Genomic DNA, 14,522 nt, shown 5'->3' with positions numbered 1-14,522 from the left:
ATTCAAAAACGGTATAAATCTTGACAATGCAGAATCACATAAAATAAAGCATAACTGAGAACCCAAAATGAAAATTTACACAGAACCAAAAAGTCCAAAATGGCAGATCATGACAATTAAACTACATTGCTCTATCATAATATTAGATCATGCTGTACATGTTGGGAAATATTGTATGTAAATAATGCAAATTTCTGCTATTTCATTTTATGATAAAATACATGCATTATATATATATATATATATATATATATATATATATATATATATATATATATATATATATATATATATATATATATATATATATATATATATATATATATATATATATATATATATATATATATATATATATATTATTTTATTTTTTTATATTTTTTAAAGATTGTTAGCATATTACCTTTAAAAAATATGGCCTGAATTCAGTGGCAGCTGCTGCTCTCTGAAACAGGGGAGGCTTGATGTTGTTAATTAAATCCAAACGGCACATATTGCATTAACAGGTGTTTAAACACATAAAAAAACATTGCTATAACTGATGAAAATAGCTGTTGTGAAGCGCTCTGAAATAATAAACTCCAGAAACCACACTAAGAGGTCAGAACAAGATGACTGCTCTGACTGAATTATCCCTTTTTCCTCTCAACTCATAAGGGAAACCTCCTCACTGTCTGGCCACTGTCAGTTAAAAATCCTAAAGTATGTTTGTCGATCAACATTGAGAATCCAGCTTCTCAAACCGCCCCTCCCTGCTTCATTGACCCTCTAAGAAGTTTCACCATACTGGAAGTGGTGTATTTTGGCCTTTATCCAATCAGGGCTCTACCTTCTCGCTACTTACCTCGATAGTCTGAGGCTTCAACCTCAACAGGGAATTCTCATAGAGACTTACTGGTAGCGTCTTGCAGCTCCAGAGTGATGGGAGATCGGGGCAAAGAGCGGAATAAACAGCTGATGAATACACAACATACTCATGAAATCAGGTTCATTTTAGTGCATATTTAATGCAGTTTAATTAATACATTTATGAAGTTTGACAATGCATATGTTACCAATAATTGTAAAAAAAAAAAATTAAATGGGAGGTTTAGCTTCCCTAGTATTGAAATCGGCACTGCCTGATTCAGATCACATAAAGAGATACAATTTCATGTAACATTAAAGCAGCTTGCTGATTCTGATTTTAATATTTCAATAACATTTGCTTAATGGCAGCAGGTCACAAAGTTCATGGAGAGTGTGAGGATTCTAACAATGTTTAGAGGCCTAGTTCCTTTTGGTGAGGCAATATCTTATTCTCTCCACAACAATTCTATAAGTTGTGAGGAGAATGATGCCTCGTTGTATAGATCCTGTCATCTTCTCAGCCTGTGATCAAGCATAAATAGAAAACATTCTAGTCAGTTCTTTAATTCCAACCATGACAGACCCAATGGGTATTATCTTGTGGAACAGAATGGCTTTCATTTACGACACAGGATTTTGATTTTGAACACAGGATGCAGGGATGACAGGCTCTCTGTGAATGAGGGGTTAGGTGTGATAATTGATTCATTTTACAAGAAAGAGTCAGGTTCTTGTTCGACCTGTTTAAAAATTATGGATTACTATTCTACAGTAAAACTATGTTTTACTTAAACTAAGCTTTAAAGAGACGATTGCAGTTTTTTTTCTTTTGCAAACTAAGTTTTGTCTAATGCAGTGTTTGTTAATGCTGATCATCAAAGTACTCTGGCCTACATGTTTTAGGGGCTTTCCTGCTTTCATATTCCAGACCTTAATGAAATTGCAGCTTTTGATGACTGCCAAGGTGGTAATGCAATGTTTTGAATCAGGTATGCTTAAGAAATCCTGGTCTAATGGATCATATTTGAAAAGCTAATTTAGGATTTGAAGTGTTGTGGCCACCATAATGATTTAAATGTACCAATAAGAGTGTCATTTCTTAATGGTAGCTTTAAAAACTGCTTTTTTTTTTAACAAGTTGCGTCATTTGACATCATGTAGGTGAGTCAAATAGTTGGAGCTTCTTCACTTTCTGTGTGGAGATAAGTTTGTTATCAGGCAGAGTGAATGTGTAATTGAATTTGTTGGAAGTTTGAGACTGTGTTTATTGATCATTAACATGGTCAACTGTTGCGTTTGTGAGGGCTGCATCAACTCTGTTAAATTATGCTGAAATGAATGATACGTGTTTCCTCAGGGGGCCTGAGATACCACCGGTGTTGGAAATTCTTGTACTATAGTGCAAACCTTGTCTTAAAGTCATGCTGGTAACAAATTAAGCTGATTTTCATTTCGTTTTACTAACAATGGCCCCAGGGCAATGGATATGCATGGATGTTTAAGATTTATTTTTTTGTTATTCCAAATCCTAATGACACTAGAAGTTTTAACCCACAATTTAGTTAGATTAGATTACAAAAGAAACATGCACAACAGCATTAGTATAAATGCTGCTTTCCATCTATCCCAGTGCTTCCCACAAAGCAAGCAATTTCAAACAAAAAATGCAACATCTAATATTTGTATTTAATTTTAAAAAGTCTGTTTTTTATCAAATGGATGAAAAAAACTGTGCTTGCAAACTTCCTGTTTAGTAATTTCCGTAACAACAATTTGCACCTTTACAGTATTAGAATGAAATCACGCATCTGAAACAGGGCACTGTCTTTTTTGAGGACAGATGGAATTGGCTGTCAGCTGGGTTTTGTTATCCTTTTTACTAATTACTATTAGTAATTACTATTATTTATAAATCCTTATCAAAGATTTGCTTCTGGGTAAAAACCATTTCCCATTGTGCTGATGGCATAAAGATGATCACCAAATGCCTTAACACAGACAGGAGATAAAAGTACAATCTAAAAAACTTCCCCAAATATAGAAAAACAGGAAGTATAAATAGAGAAAACAGTGACTAATGAATGAGGCAGGTATGTTGCTATATGAAGGTGTTTAAATGGGGACATGCAAGAGACTGTAGTCAAAACAAAACTCAGCATAATCAAAACTAAGGCAAAACAGAACAAAATAGTATTAAAAAGTAATCTTTAAATCTAACATTCTGAAACTTAGAAATCTGAAGTATTGCAACTAAACATGTCAGGATGGGTGATAAAGTTACAACTTTATAACATTTACATAGTAGTACATAGTTGTAATGTTCTTTGCATAAGATTCTTTGTGACATTTTTGCATAGCATGTCTTTCAACGTCTTCAAACTTGGAAACAAAGTCCAGTGGATTGTTTTTTGAATTTTTTGGAAAAACAATTTGATATCAGTGCAGTTTTAAATGTGAGATGATGACCCTGAAATAGCACCTCTCGTCCACCTGCTATCCCAAACATAACTACAGCACACGTAATCAAATATGTATTAAAGTTTTGTATATAAGTATGCAGTTTAAGTTTAAGCAGTCTTAGGTAAAGCTAAAGATGACCAAAAACGGTCAAGATTTAGAACAAATAGAAAAAATCTCTTAAATTTAACATCTCACCTGAAGCTGCTAATCTAATAACAGTTTCAGTATTATCAAAAACAGTTCCAACTCCCTGTTGAAAAGACATGCTAGTGAATGACAGGAAATTAGTAGACTGACATCTTTTATTGGTTTGTGTGCATGAGACACGTTGTATTCAGTGCTGCACAAAGATCTTAATATCTTGAGATAGTTGGAGAGAATTGAGTATGGTTATGGATGTTTTTACCATATCATTATTATGAATACATTTTGTTAAAGAGATAACACATGAAATTACCATGTCTACCTCAGGTGTAATAAAGCAGCTATTATTTGCACATCTTTTTGCTTTGGTATTGCCCTTTAACTTTTTATAGATTTATTAATGAATATTAAATACGTTATTAGCTCTTTGACATGCATCGTTAGTCCTTAAAGAGCTTATTATTTACCATCTTTTTTTTTGCAAAAATGTATGAAAATATTTCCAGAAGTTGTTTTCATATTGAATTTTTTAAAAGTGTTAGGTCATTACTGCAGTATTTAACAGTCACTAACAGCACATGTCTATTGTCAGTTTGTATACAGAGTGTAAACAAAATTACGATAAAAGTTGTCTAAGTCTAAGACATGTGGCGTTAGTGACTATTAAATATTGCTAACAGTGCACGTCTTAGACTCGGGGGAGCATGTGGGAGTCATAAAGGCAAAACAGAGGTAAAAACGCAAACATATAAAAATGATAAATAAAGAGGAAAGAAAAAACTAAGACATTAAGAAAAAAGAAATGAGAACTGGGATTTATGAGATTTAGAAAACACTGATAAATAAGTACTAATGGGACATGGAGTAATGCATAGCTATATCGGTACGCTTCTCTGGTCTTGACAGCTTGCCATTTCTTCAATCTATCAGTTTAGACATGCTGTAATTATTTGGCAAATCAAAAGCAGTCATTTCTAATATATGAAAACCCATTTATGTGAAATAATATCCCCTATTTACAAAAGATACTGCACATTAAAGAGCTGTAATGTGAATGCCTGTTCTCTACAAAGAAACAGCTAGCATGGAGCAATGTATATGGCCAGGACTGCAGAGAATCCAGTTGAGCTTTGTTATTGATTCCCATAAAATATGTTCACCCACATCAGGTTTAAAGCTAAACCTTGACTAAGACTTTCACCTTGTGATCCCCAGCAAGCTGTCGGTTCTCCATCTTTTTCTCTTTTACCCCACCATGGTTTATTCAGCTCAAAGCTACATTAAACAGAGGGCAGAAGATGCCCTGTCTTGTCTCAGCATGGCCCCCACAGCTTGTTTTGAAGAACAAAGAGGTATCAGGAGGGGCAAAAAGGTTTTCCTGAAAGACAGATAGCAAGTATACGTCAACCTGATAAGCCAAATGTGAGTTCTGCCTGCGATATCTTGTATTTATATCCCAGAGTGTTTTCTTACCTACATACACAGCTTGAGAACTGTCGGGTTTAAGACAAGCCAAAAAAAATAATAAAAAAACAACATAAAAAAAGAATGAGACAAGAACAAAAAAGAGGAAAGAGACTTAATACACCAAAACACAGCAAACTGCAGCTGCTGTTGAAGGTGGACAGCTGCTTGAGAACGATAGAACGTTGGTGTAACTCATCGTCTTTCTGCTCACGGCTGCGGTTAATTATTCACCCGGGTTGTTCTGCAGAGATGAACTGAGGGGCTCTGGGATAAAGGCACTGGAGGAGGAAGATGAAATTATAAAATCCTAATGATGGGACTTTGGCTGAATGGTAATTTCTTAAATTGATTTTGAAGAGGTGCCCAGAAAGAACCAGCATGAGGTATAAGGGGAAGGATTCCCTGTTCTCTTGCTCTATACTATTATTTTTCTGTTATGCTGGACTTGTTCCAGCCTTCTTAACCTCTGGCCTAAACTTCCTTTCATCTCATGCTATCGCTAAATCTCTACAGTACATGTCTTGCCTATCTCTTATACTTAACCTCAGCAAGCTTTTATTCCTTCTTTCCCCCACATGTCTAGAAATCAATAGGATTACCCTATTAACTGGAACATATTTATTTCTCAATTATAGATCTTCCAGATGTTCCGGCAAGCTGAGTCTACTCTGGACCTTTATTTAAAAAAATCTTCTTTCAGCATTTGATGATTGAGAGAGCAAAGCTTCTTTTTTTAATTTTGGCATATATATTTGCTGTGATGCCACATGAATGAGAGAAGCCATGTAGGTTCCTTATACAGATGCAGTCGGTAAAGAGAAATGAGAGGTGCTCTGAAATCCACTGGTAGAGGGCTATGTTAAATTTAGAGGCAATAAAACACAGTTGACCAGAACCATTAGATGACATGGTACCACATTCATAACAGATTTTGAAAACTGGACACCAGACCTCAGGCAGTTTGTATGCTGTGTGGCCGCTCCAGGAGGATTGACCCCAGCTCTAGTCCACTTATTGTGGATCTCCCCCATAGTCTTGAATTGGTTTTGCAAACCAGTCTTTAAAGGTCTTTGGTTACCCTTGTTTCTTCTACACAATTTTCTACCACACTGTTTTCTTTAATGGAACATTGTCAATATGCCTGTATAGAGCTGTTAGGGAAACGCTAGCTTTTTAAAAATGGCCGTTCTGTACATACCCTAATTGTGAGTGGTCAAATCAAATCCACAGTTTTCCATACGTAGACTCTCCGCATAAATACTCCTATTTTTATTGCTCATGGAGCCATGTAGTGAAACAAGTTGTCAAAAAAAGAAAAAAAAAGAAGAAAACGCTTTATGTCTTGCTTTGAATATTTGGTTGTCTGGTCAACTTTAAGTACTAATCTCTGACAACAAAGCGACAGAAAAGTAACACCAAGTTGGTAAGGACCTCTGTTCTATATAAAGCATGATCAAGAAGGAAGAAGATGAAGAACATTTTTATTAAAGCTTTTAATGAAACCACTTCATGATTTATTATAAAAAAAATGTTTGTCCCTTTTGTTTGCATGGTTAACATTGTGAATCCATAGAAAATAGCCATGATCATTGGGAACTAGCCTACATATAATGTTTAGTTCAGCCTGAGTTATGCTGTTCCTCCTTTTTTTGACAATTTGTAAACTAACTTTTTCATGCAGAATCTAGTAAATTACTGGAATATGTTTGTAATGGTTGTAACCTATGTTGTATTTTTTCACAAAAAGACCCAGGCAAAATAGGAGAGCCTATCAATATAATTGTGCATGTGGTTAAGAGTCAAGCCCTGGGTGCATAGTGATGAAATCCCGAAGCCAGCCCATTTATGAGGTTGAATACACTTAAGCATTATTAATGCTAAATGAATCGTGATTTGGTTTAAAACTTCAGTAAATCTGTGCTTGAGCTGCCTGGCCAGTGGATGACATTTCACTCATTCACACTCTGAATACAATTAAAGTTTGCCCCTGGAACTTGAGTAGCCTTATTGCATTTTATTGCTGCTAATGAGATGTTTTTCTTCTAATATCAGTGCAGCCAGATTCAAAACTCTGACATCACTTAAATATATTTGAAATAATTCAGTTAGTTGGTTCTGAACTGGCGTCAACACTTATTCGTTAAATTCCGTAAGATGTGATAGCCAAAGACAGCCACAGTAATAACGTTAGCTGACCCAAATGCATGGCTCAAATGCCCATATGCATTCAAGCATTAAAAAAATCTACTTAATCTCCTATGTTCAGTGAACTTTATGAGTTTTTTTTTAATTGTTTTTGTTTTAATGCATAGCAATATTTTCAAAAGAATGCTTAGATCACTAAAAGCTGATTAAAACATTAATGTGAGGTGAATGAATTCATATTGAGTACATCACTTACTGTTTAACTGCATGACTGATTGGATACAACAGATTATATAATAAATGTTCATTTAAAAAGGAACCATTACATATTTAAATAACACTACAATATTTGTAGTTTGTTTCAGTTAATATAGTTTTATTAGTGCACCATTCACCAAAGCTGCATGTTTTAGCCTTTATGTATAATGTTATGAGGCATAAAATTAATATTGCATATTATCTTGAAAATAATTCCCATTGTTTAACCTGGTGGTTACAGTATCATACAACATGTTCTTCTTTAGTATGAATATGGAAACTTCTCAGGGTGACAATAAAATGATATGATCAAACAATTTATTTGTGAAAATAGGCTACTTTTATTAATTATGACTGATTTTTGCACATTTTGCAAACAAACATGGACAAAAATGCCAGTTTGTATAATAAGTACAAACAAACTTTAAATGACATGTTACTGTAATGGAGGCATTTACTTAGCGAGGCAGGAAAAATGTTTCACTTGCAAAAATGTTGACAAGCATGTACTGTTTTTTCACATGCTAATTGTACAATACAATGTGCTTGTCAGTCACATAAAACAAAAAACAAAAACTGACTGAAGTTTGTTGTTAAGATATAATAATGTGAGAATATTCCAATGGTATGTTTGCTAGCGTTGAAAACTCTTCATTTTTCCCGCTCCAAACATGCCTTCTTTTCTATTAACTGTCTTTTCCACCTTTTTCATTTTTTCCCATCAACTGTGACACATTGCTGTCCTGGCCAGGCCAGTTATGCTATAGTGCCCACAGTGGGCTGCAGAGGAGAGCACAGTGATTGACGGAGATAAGGCCTCTAATTAAGGGAGTGATGGGGGGGGGGTCTGGTGGGGGCTCAGCTTTCTGGGAGACAGAGACAGAAGAAACAGAGACACATTGAGAGTGCCCAACCCAACAGCAATTAGACACACATCTGCTATCAGCAATCAGCTTGCTGTCCCTGGAATAGGGAGACTTTCTGAAGCAAGTTACCTGCCAATGTCATTCATTGTCCTTTTTCCCTTCACTTGTACAACCTGCTTGCAAGCCCTCCTGATGGATTGACAAGATTGGTTGGGCTATGCAGTCACAAACACACTGTGAAAAGAAAGGACTTTTTGCAGTTTCTTGAAAGATGCAAGAGGACTACTAACTCCAGCTTATACTGCACTCTGCACACTCATGCAGAACTAAGATGTATCTCGTGTTAGATGCTTTAAAGTATGGATATGCAAGCTCGAACATACTGCAGGATATAAATGAGATTAATGTACACACAAACAAAAAGGGACAAAAAACCTCTTTTAAACTGCCTTATATACACAAACCCGACATATCATTAGCATGCACAATCCTGTCTCGGTTCCCCTGCGGCAGGCTTTGAATTTACAGTGTGAGAGCACAATCAGCCTGTGGAGGTTTTACAGTCAGGGGGTAAATGTCATCATCTCTGCACCAAGTTTTACGACTCTAATCTGGCTTGCTAATACACACCTCGCACCAACAAGCATGTCCAAAGTGGAATAATAGTACATTATGACACACAAGAGCATATATCACCACAGTTCTTTGAATCTTAAGTATGATAACGTATTGGGAGAATGTATAGGCCAATATGTCTTCAGCCTAATTCCAAGCATAGGAACGATTTGAATATTCATTTGGATAATTTACACCAAGAAAGGTAAAGGCTAGGTGATATTTAATGTGATAAATAAGTCATACAAGTAGTCTTAAATTAAAACTGCTTTTGCAACAGGAGAGAGGGATGTAACCTTGGATAGAGTAAGCTTATATTTCTGGTAGAGAAAATACGAAGAATAGATACTCCAGGAGAAAGAGAGGACAAGCCAGTTACACACAGTCCTTTACTAAAGAGATTTCTCAATAGTCATCCACTCAAAAGGCGAATTAGTTTAGGACCAGGAATAATCCATGTCCGTGAAAGTGGCTACAAGAGTGTTTCCCAGCAGGGAACCTGGTTTTCATTGTAGCCTTGATCTTAAGTAGTACGCCCAAGTCTGAGCGAGACTCATTTACCTCAGAAACAAAGGTGTTCAGCTTTAACAAGATCTGTGAAACATGGCAATAGGTTTCCGGTTTTAAACCAAATTATTTCTCCATTTTAAAATCAAGCAGTTATACTTGAACATAATAAGATATTGTTTCCTGGGATAAATCCACAGATTATTCTTAAAATGGTTCAGTATTTTAAAAAAATGTAATAATTGCAGTTGTATAAAGTTTATAATCTTAATAGCTGTTTAGTATTTGAACAGTTCAGAGAAGAGAGGTGTGCGGCAATAAGGTGATCCCCCTTTTTAATTACTTGTGCCATTGGTTTGATGATAGTAGTTAATAAAATATATGGTAAGAAAATGAATAATCTTTAAAAAGGTTCAGAGAAAACAATTTGATGTGCTGAATACTCTGTAACTGTTCCTAGCCAATTGGTTAAGACACTTAGAGAGCTTCTCAATTTTCCTCTCTATTCCCTGTGGGGGCAGGGGGAAGTGTTCCCTCTCAGAAGGCCTGTAGATGAGGATGGTAGTAGGAAGAAATGTTATTTTAGCTTCCTCAGTGGTCTCCCTCAACAACAAGAGGTTACCAGAGATCACTGTAACGAATTTAGGAATATCCACTCTCTAAAATAGGTCTCCTAAAGCTGAGGGTTATATGCACAGGCTAAAACCTCTGAAAAGCAAATATCATCTCTTTAGGTTTGTCTTAGATTTATGGACATATTGCTTTAAAGTCCTGTTCAATCATCACTCTAATTTCTCTTTAGATTCAAAGCTTCTCTTTTGAAATAAACCAAACCTTGCTGATACCGGATTTTTTTTTAAACAAAGACGTGTTGACTGCAAATCTCCTGTTTCACCATGGCTAACCGGTGCTGTCATGATTTTATCTAAAGCTCTGATGACCCACATGCAGAAGACCAAACAGAGAGACCAGGGAAAAGTTTAACAGGTTTTATTGAGATGAGTCCAGTGCTGCTCTGAACACTGTTGAAACGGAACTGGAAAGTGAAGGGGAACATACTGCGGTTAGTTCAGGCACAGTGGGAATTTAGTGTCTTTGATTTGAAGAAGGGGATTAAGGTTGCGTACTCACGTTTCCAGGAAAAGGTGTCTCTTGTTGAATCCGGTCATTGTGGGTTGTTCCAGTAAATGTCTTGCTCGTTGGAGGGGGGACAGGGTTTACCCAGATTGTGGTTTTTCCTTGGTGAACGGAGAAGCTGAATGCCACTTAGATTTCCTGCGGTATTTGAACGGGTTATTGTGGAGATGAATCCCCAGCTCAGAGAGACGCCCAAACGATCCTTGGGGAAAAAGTTGATCCAAACCACAAACTTGAATCCTCAGCTCAGTTTGGTGCTCAGAGAATCCCTCCAAGGGGGAGAAGGTCCAAAACATTCAGTTTGCAGGATTACTTCCTGCCGAGAGGCAAAGACAAAAACTGCAAGGTTAAAACTCTGGTAGACAAAAACTCAGCTTGACTCAGCAAAACTCAGCTTGGCTAGAGTAGGCAAAACTGGCAAACACTCTGGCGTCGAGGTAGTGGCAGTCAGCATCTTAAGAGTCCTCCGTTAATGAGGTAACCATCCGCAGGTGTGTGAGGAGGCCAACCAGAAACAGGCGCCGCCTGGTGGTGGAGGGAAGACAAACAAAAGCACAACCCACACAAACTGGATTCCTAACAGGTGCTATGTATTGAGATCTGGTAGTGAAGGCTAATGAAGGCTATAGAACTACATTTTGAAGAAACTGAGATAATTTCAACTGCCCTACATTGTACCTTTAATACAATATCTATTGCAAGTATCCATCATAAATGGGTATATGCTGAAAATAATAAAGGATAATGCATATCTTGTGTTATATTGGGAAATTCTACAAAAATCTAATAATAACATCTATAAATCATAGCTTAAATTAGGACTCATTGGATGGGGCAGAGCTGTTATCATGTAATACGATGTACTCTGTGAACAATACCTTGTATCTCCTGTTCTTTAATCTGGTTCAACATTTTAAAATTGTCATATGATTTTTAAAACTTAAGAGGCACCAAACACAATGAAATTCAAGGATAAAACAGTTTTGGTCTTACAGAGTTCTTACCAGCCACGACAGACGCATCGCACCTGGTTTCCCAAAGAAAATTTTGCTTTTAGCAAAAAACTCTCACCCATTCTATACAGATTAAAACATTTTTTTGTATAGTTTTAAGTCTGTATCAATGAAGATTAGAGTTAGTCAGGTACCAATGTATAGGTGCAGGTATGGAATAAAACTGCATCATTTAACAGGAACAGAAAAAATCATAACATTAAGGAAAATTATTGCGTATATTTTATTTTTTTTTTTAATCTGCATCTCATTGAACAAAATAATTCCAGTATGACTGGATAATAACTGTTTCATAAGCAACAAGGCAGCAAACACATCATTAAAGAGTGTAAAGAAAGATGTGTTGCACTGGTAGAAAGAAAAAATATTCCCAAACCTAGCAATTATTATGCAAACTGTGCTTCCCATTTCAGTCATCGAGCCCAGCTAGAGCAAGGGAGAATGCAGCTTAAAGCAGCCAGTGACTGTGGACGATATTCTTTTTCTACACAGCAAACTTCAAAGCAAGGCCTACATATCAGTGAGTAAACATAATAGCTAATAAAATAAACAGTGATATTGGAATGAGATAATTCACTCATGAAATAAATATATATTCTCAATCAGTTTTTTATTTAATTTGAATACTCTCTTTGTTTAATACAAAATCAAACAGAGGCTTTCTTTAACTGTTGTTTCATGTTCATGTCGCTGTGAATGTGTACAGTATTTCCGTAAAAGACACAAAAAAAAACAAACGACCCTTTTGGCATTGGGAGGGCCATCTATTCATCTGTGAGGGCATTGCACATGTGAGCATCAGGAAATGTGTTATCTCCTCTGTCATAACTATAATATTCGGCTGAGACTTCCAAAATAAAGCACTTTTTGAATAATAGCAACCAGGTCTCGGTTATGTGCTCCACAGGTGCAAATGGATAGTGTGAGATCAGAGGGGCCTTGATGTTCGACCAAGCAGACAGATCCAATTAATCAATTAGTACACCAAACATGGTAGCAAGTTGGAATGGAATGGTTTTGACAGCAGGGATTTATCAGTTGAAAAAAACACATTTATATTGTTAATATATGGTTTATAAAAGGTGAGATTGTTGACAAATTTCAGTTGTTAGAGATTGTTATCGTATAAACGTTATTTAGCTTTTCTTAAACCCAAAAAGGAATCTGGGTACTCTTCAGAGTGACAACTTCAATGCACCAAGTGACATTATAAAACAAGTTACATTTTTCACCTATTATGTTGAGATGATGGAGTTAAACATTTTTCATTCTTTAAAGGGGAAGAAAATACTTCATAATCCCAGCTGTAGCCTACCTGATTGGAACTGGGATTCAGGGATGGCATCCTACATACCTCAGTTGTCACATGGTTTATTCTATCGTCTTACAGTAGTGCTGTCTACCCATTCTCCTCAGACCTATACAAGAAATACAGTTGCAAAATGTGTTGGCCCCAGATATCTACTCTCTTAATTAGCTAAGGGATTATCTAATAGAAGACTCACTTACCAAAATATTTGATACCTGTAATCCTTAACCTTGAGATAATTTTGCCACAGGTTCTAAACGACAATGATACAGTTGTGCATCTTTGATGCTAGAGGAGGCTTCCAAAGGCACTCAGCGTAGGTCAAATGAGTTTTTTTTTTTTTTTAAATAAGACAAAAATCAGAACACCAGCTACTGTATGTTGAGTGAGAGACACAAAAGTGGAAAGAAGAAGAGGAATCTGAGCTCAAGGACAGAAATGAGACGACCAGAGCCCTTCCCTCTTGTGAATACATTTATTATCAGACCAAGAAAGCAGCCTCAAGACTCCTAAGTACATTTGCTCTTTATGCAAACAGAAGTTCTTTTTTGATTTGCACTGTTTTATATGTATATTCATTTCATTTTGTCTTGTTTGCTGAATTGGATTCATATTTAAAGTCAGGATCTTTTTCCTAGTTATACAATAAAACTTGTCCCAACTCCTATTTCTGTAGCTGCTTGATTTGAGTTTTCTTTCCTAAATATTCTATACCCTCTATGGGTTTTTTTTTTTTATTCTTGTTTTGTTTTTTAAACATATTATATTTGGAGACTTGGCCTGATTTACTGTAGATAGTTAATTTCATACTATAAAATAATGAAGTCCATAGAACTATTCTGCAAACAGACGCAGCTAGGAGTAATGTCATTCAACTGAATATCTTTATGAAATATTATAAATGCTTTACAATGAATATATTAGTGCAGCAGATGTACAGTTTCACTTAAACATACATTCTTGTCTATTTACCATGCACATTTCTATTTTGTGTGATTATGACTTTCTTATCTTTTGTTTATAGTGAATGAAAAAAAAAATCAATTGTGAAAGGCTTTTTCTGCAGAACCATGGATATACTGTAACAACTGTTCCTCAGTAGGATACACACTTTTGCTGATAACTTTTGTTTAATCAGAAAATCAAGACAAGCTTTGATATTTACCTCTTAAATATGATTAAAGATAAATGAAAACAAAGATATAAATGTGTGAGTATTATCAAACTAGATTATACTATACTCACAATTTGTAATAATATCTGCTGCAAATGAGGTGTGAAATTATTATTTAATAACCCACTGGTTCCACTGTGTATAAAAAAGGATATAAATGTGTTACTTTTTGTCTCTTAACACCGTGCATTATAGATATGTTTTCGTTATGCTGTACCTTATTTTTTTTATACATGTTGGTATCAAAAGTGAGACCACAGGTCTTCCCTGACTAAGTCCCTTCTCTCCTGATTGCTTAGTTTAAATGGTCAGTCAGCTCTAGAAAGAGCCCTGGGTGTTCCAAACTTCCATTTACAGTTGATTGAGGCCACTGTTCTTAAAGCTGCAGTTTTTCTTAATCCTTTCCCAGATTTGTGCCTCAGGACAATCCTGTCTCAAAAGTCTACAGTTTTTTGACCTTCTGCTTGGTGTTCTTTGATATGCACTGTTAACAGTGGGGCCATATATAGGAAGGGTATGCCCCTTTCCCACTGAATCTGAATTACCATACTGTAGGTTGACTCTGCTTAAGCTGTAGA

At 35.8% G+C, this 14,522-nt stretch overlaps 1 protein-coding gene across 2 annotated transcripts in view; it reads left to right on the top strand.

Annotated features, from left to right (window-relative positions):
- tmem121ab (transmembrane protein 121Ab) overlaps positions 1 to 14,522 on the top strand; it is a 92,898-nt gene that overhangs the window by 40,162 nt on the left and 38,214 nt on the right. Inside the window, exon 2 of one of the 2 annotated variants that reach the window (XM_038267666.1) lies at positions 11,875 to 11,981. The exons of the other annotated variant lie outside the window; for it this stretch is intronic. The gene's annotated coding sequence lies outside the window, so the exon portion shown is untranslated. The remainder of the gene's footprint in view (positions 1 to 11,874; positions 11,982 to 14,522) is intronic. 2 annotated transcript variants of the gene reach the window in all.

The sequence above is a fragment of the Cyprinodon tularosa genome, unplaced genomic scaffold (assembly GCF_016077235.1).
Source record: "Cyprinodon tularosa strain WSP-4 unplaced genomic scaffold, ASM1607723v1 ctg68, whole genome shotgun sequence".
Classification (NCBI taxonomy): Eukaryota; Metazoa; Chordata; class Actinopteri; order Cyprinodontiformes; family Cyprinodontidae; genus Cyprinodon; species Cyprinodon tularosa.
This window is presented reverse-complemented; position numbering and strand designations above follow the sequence as displayed.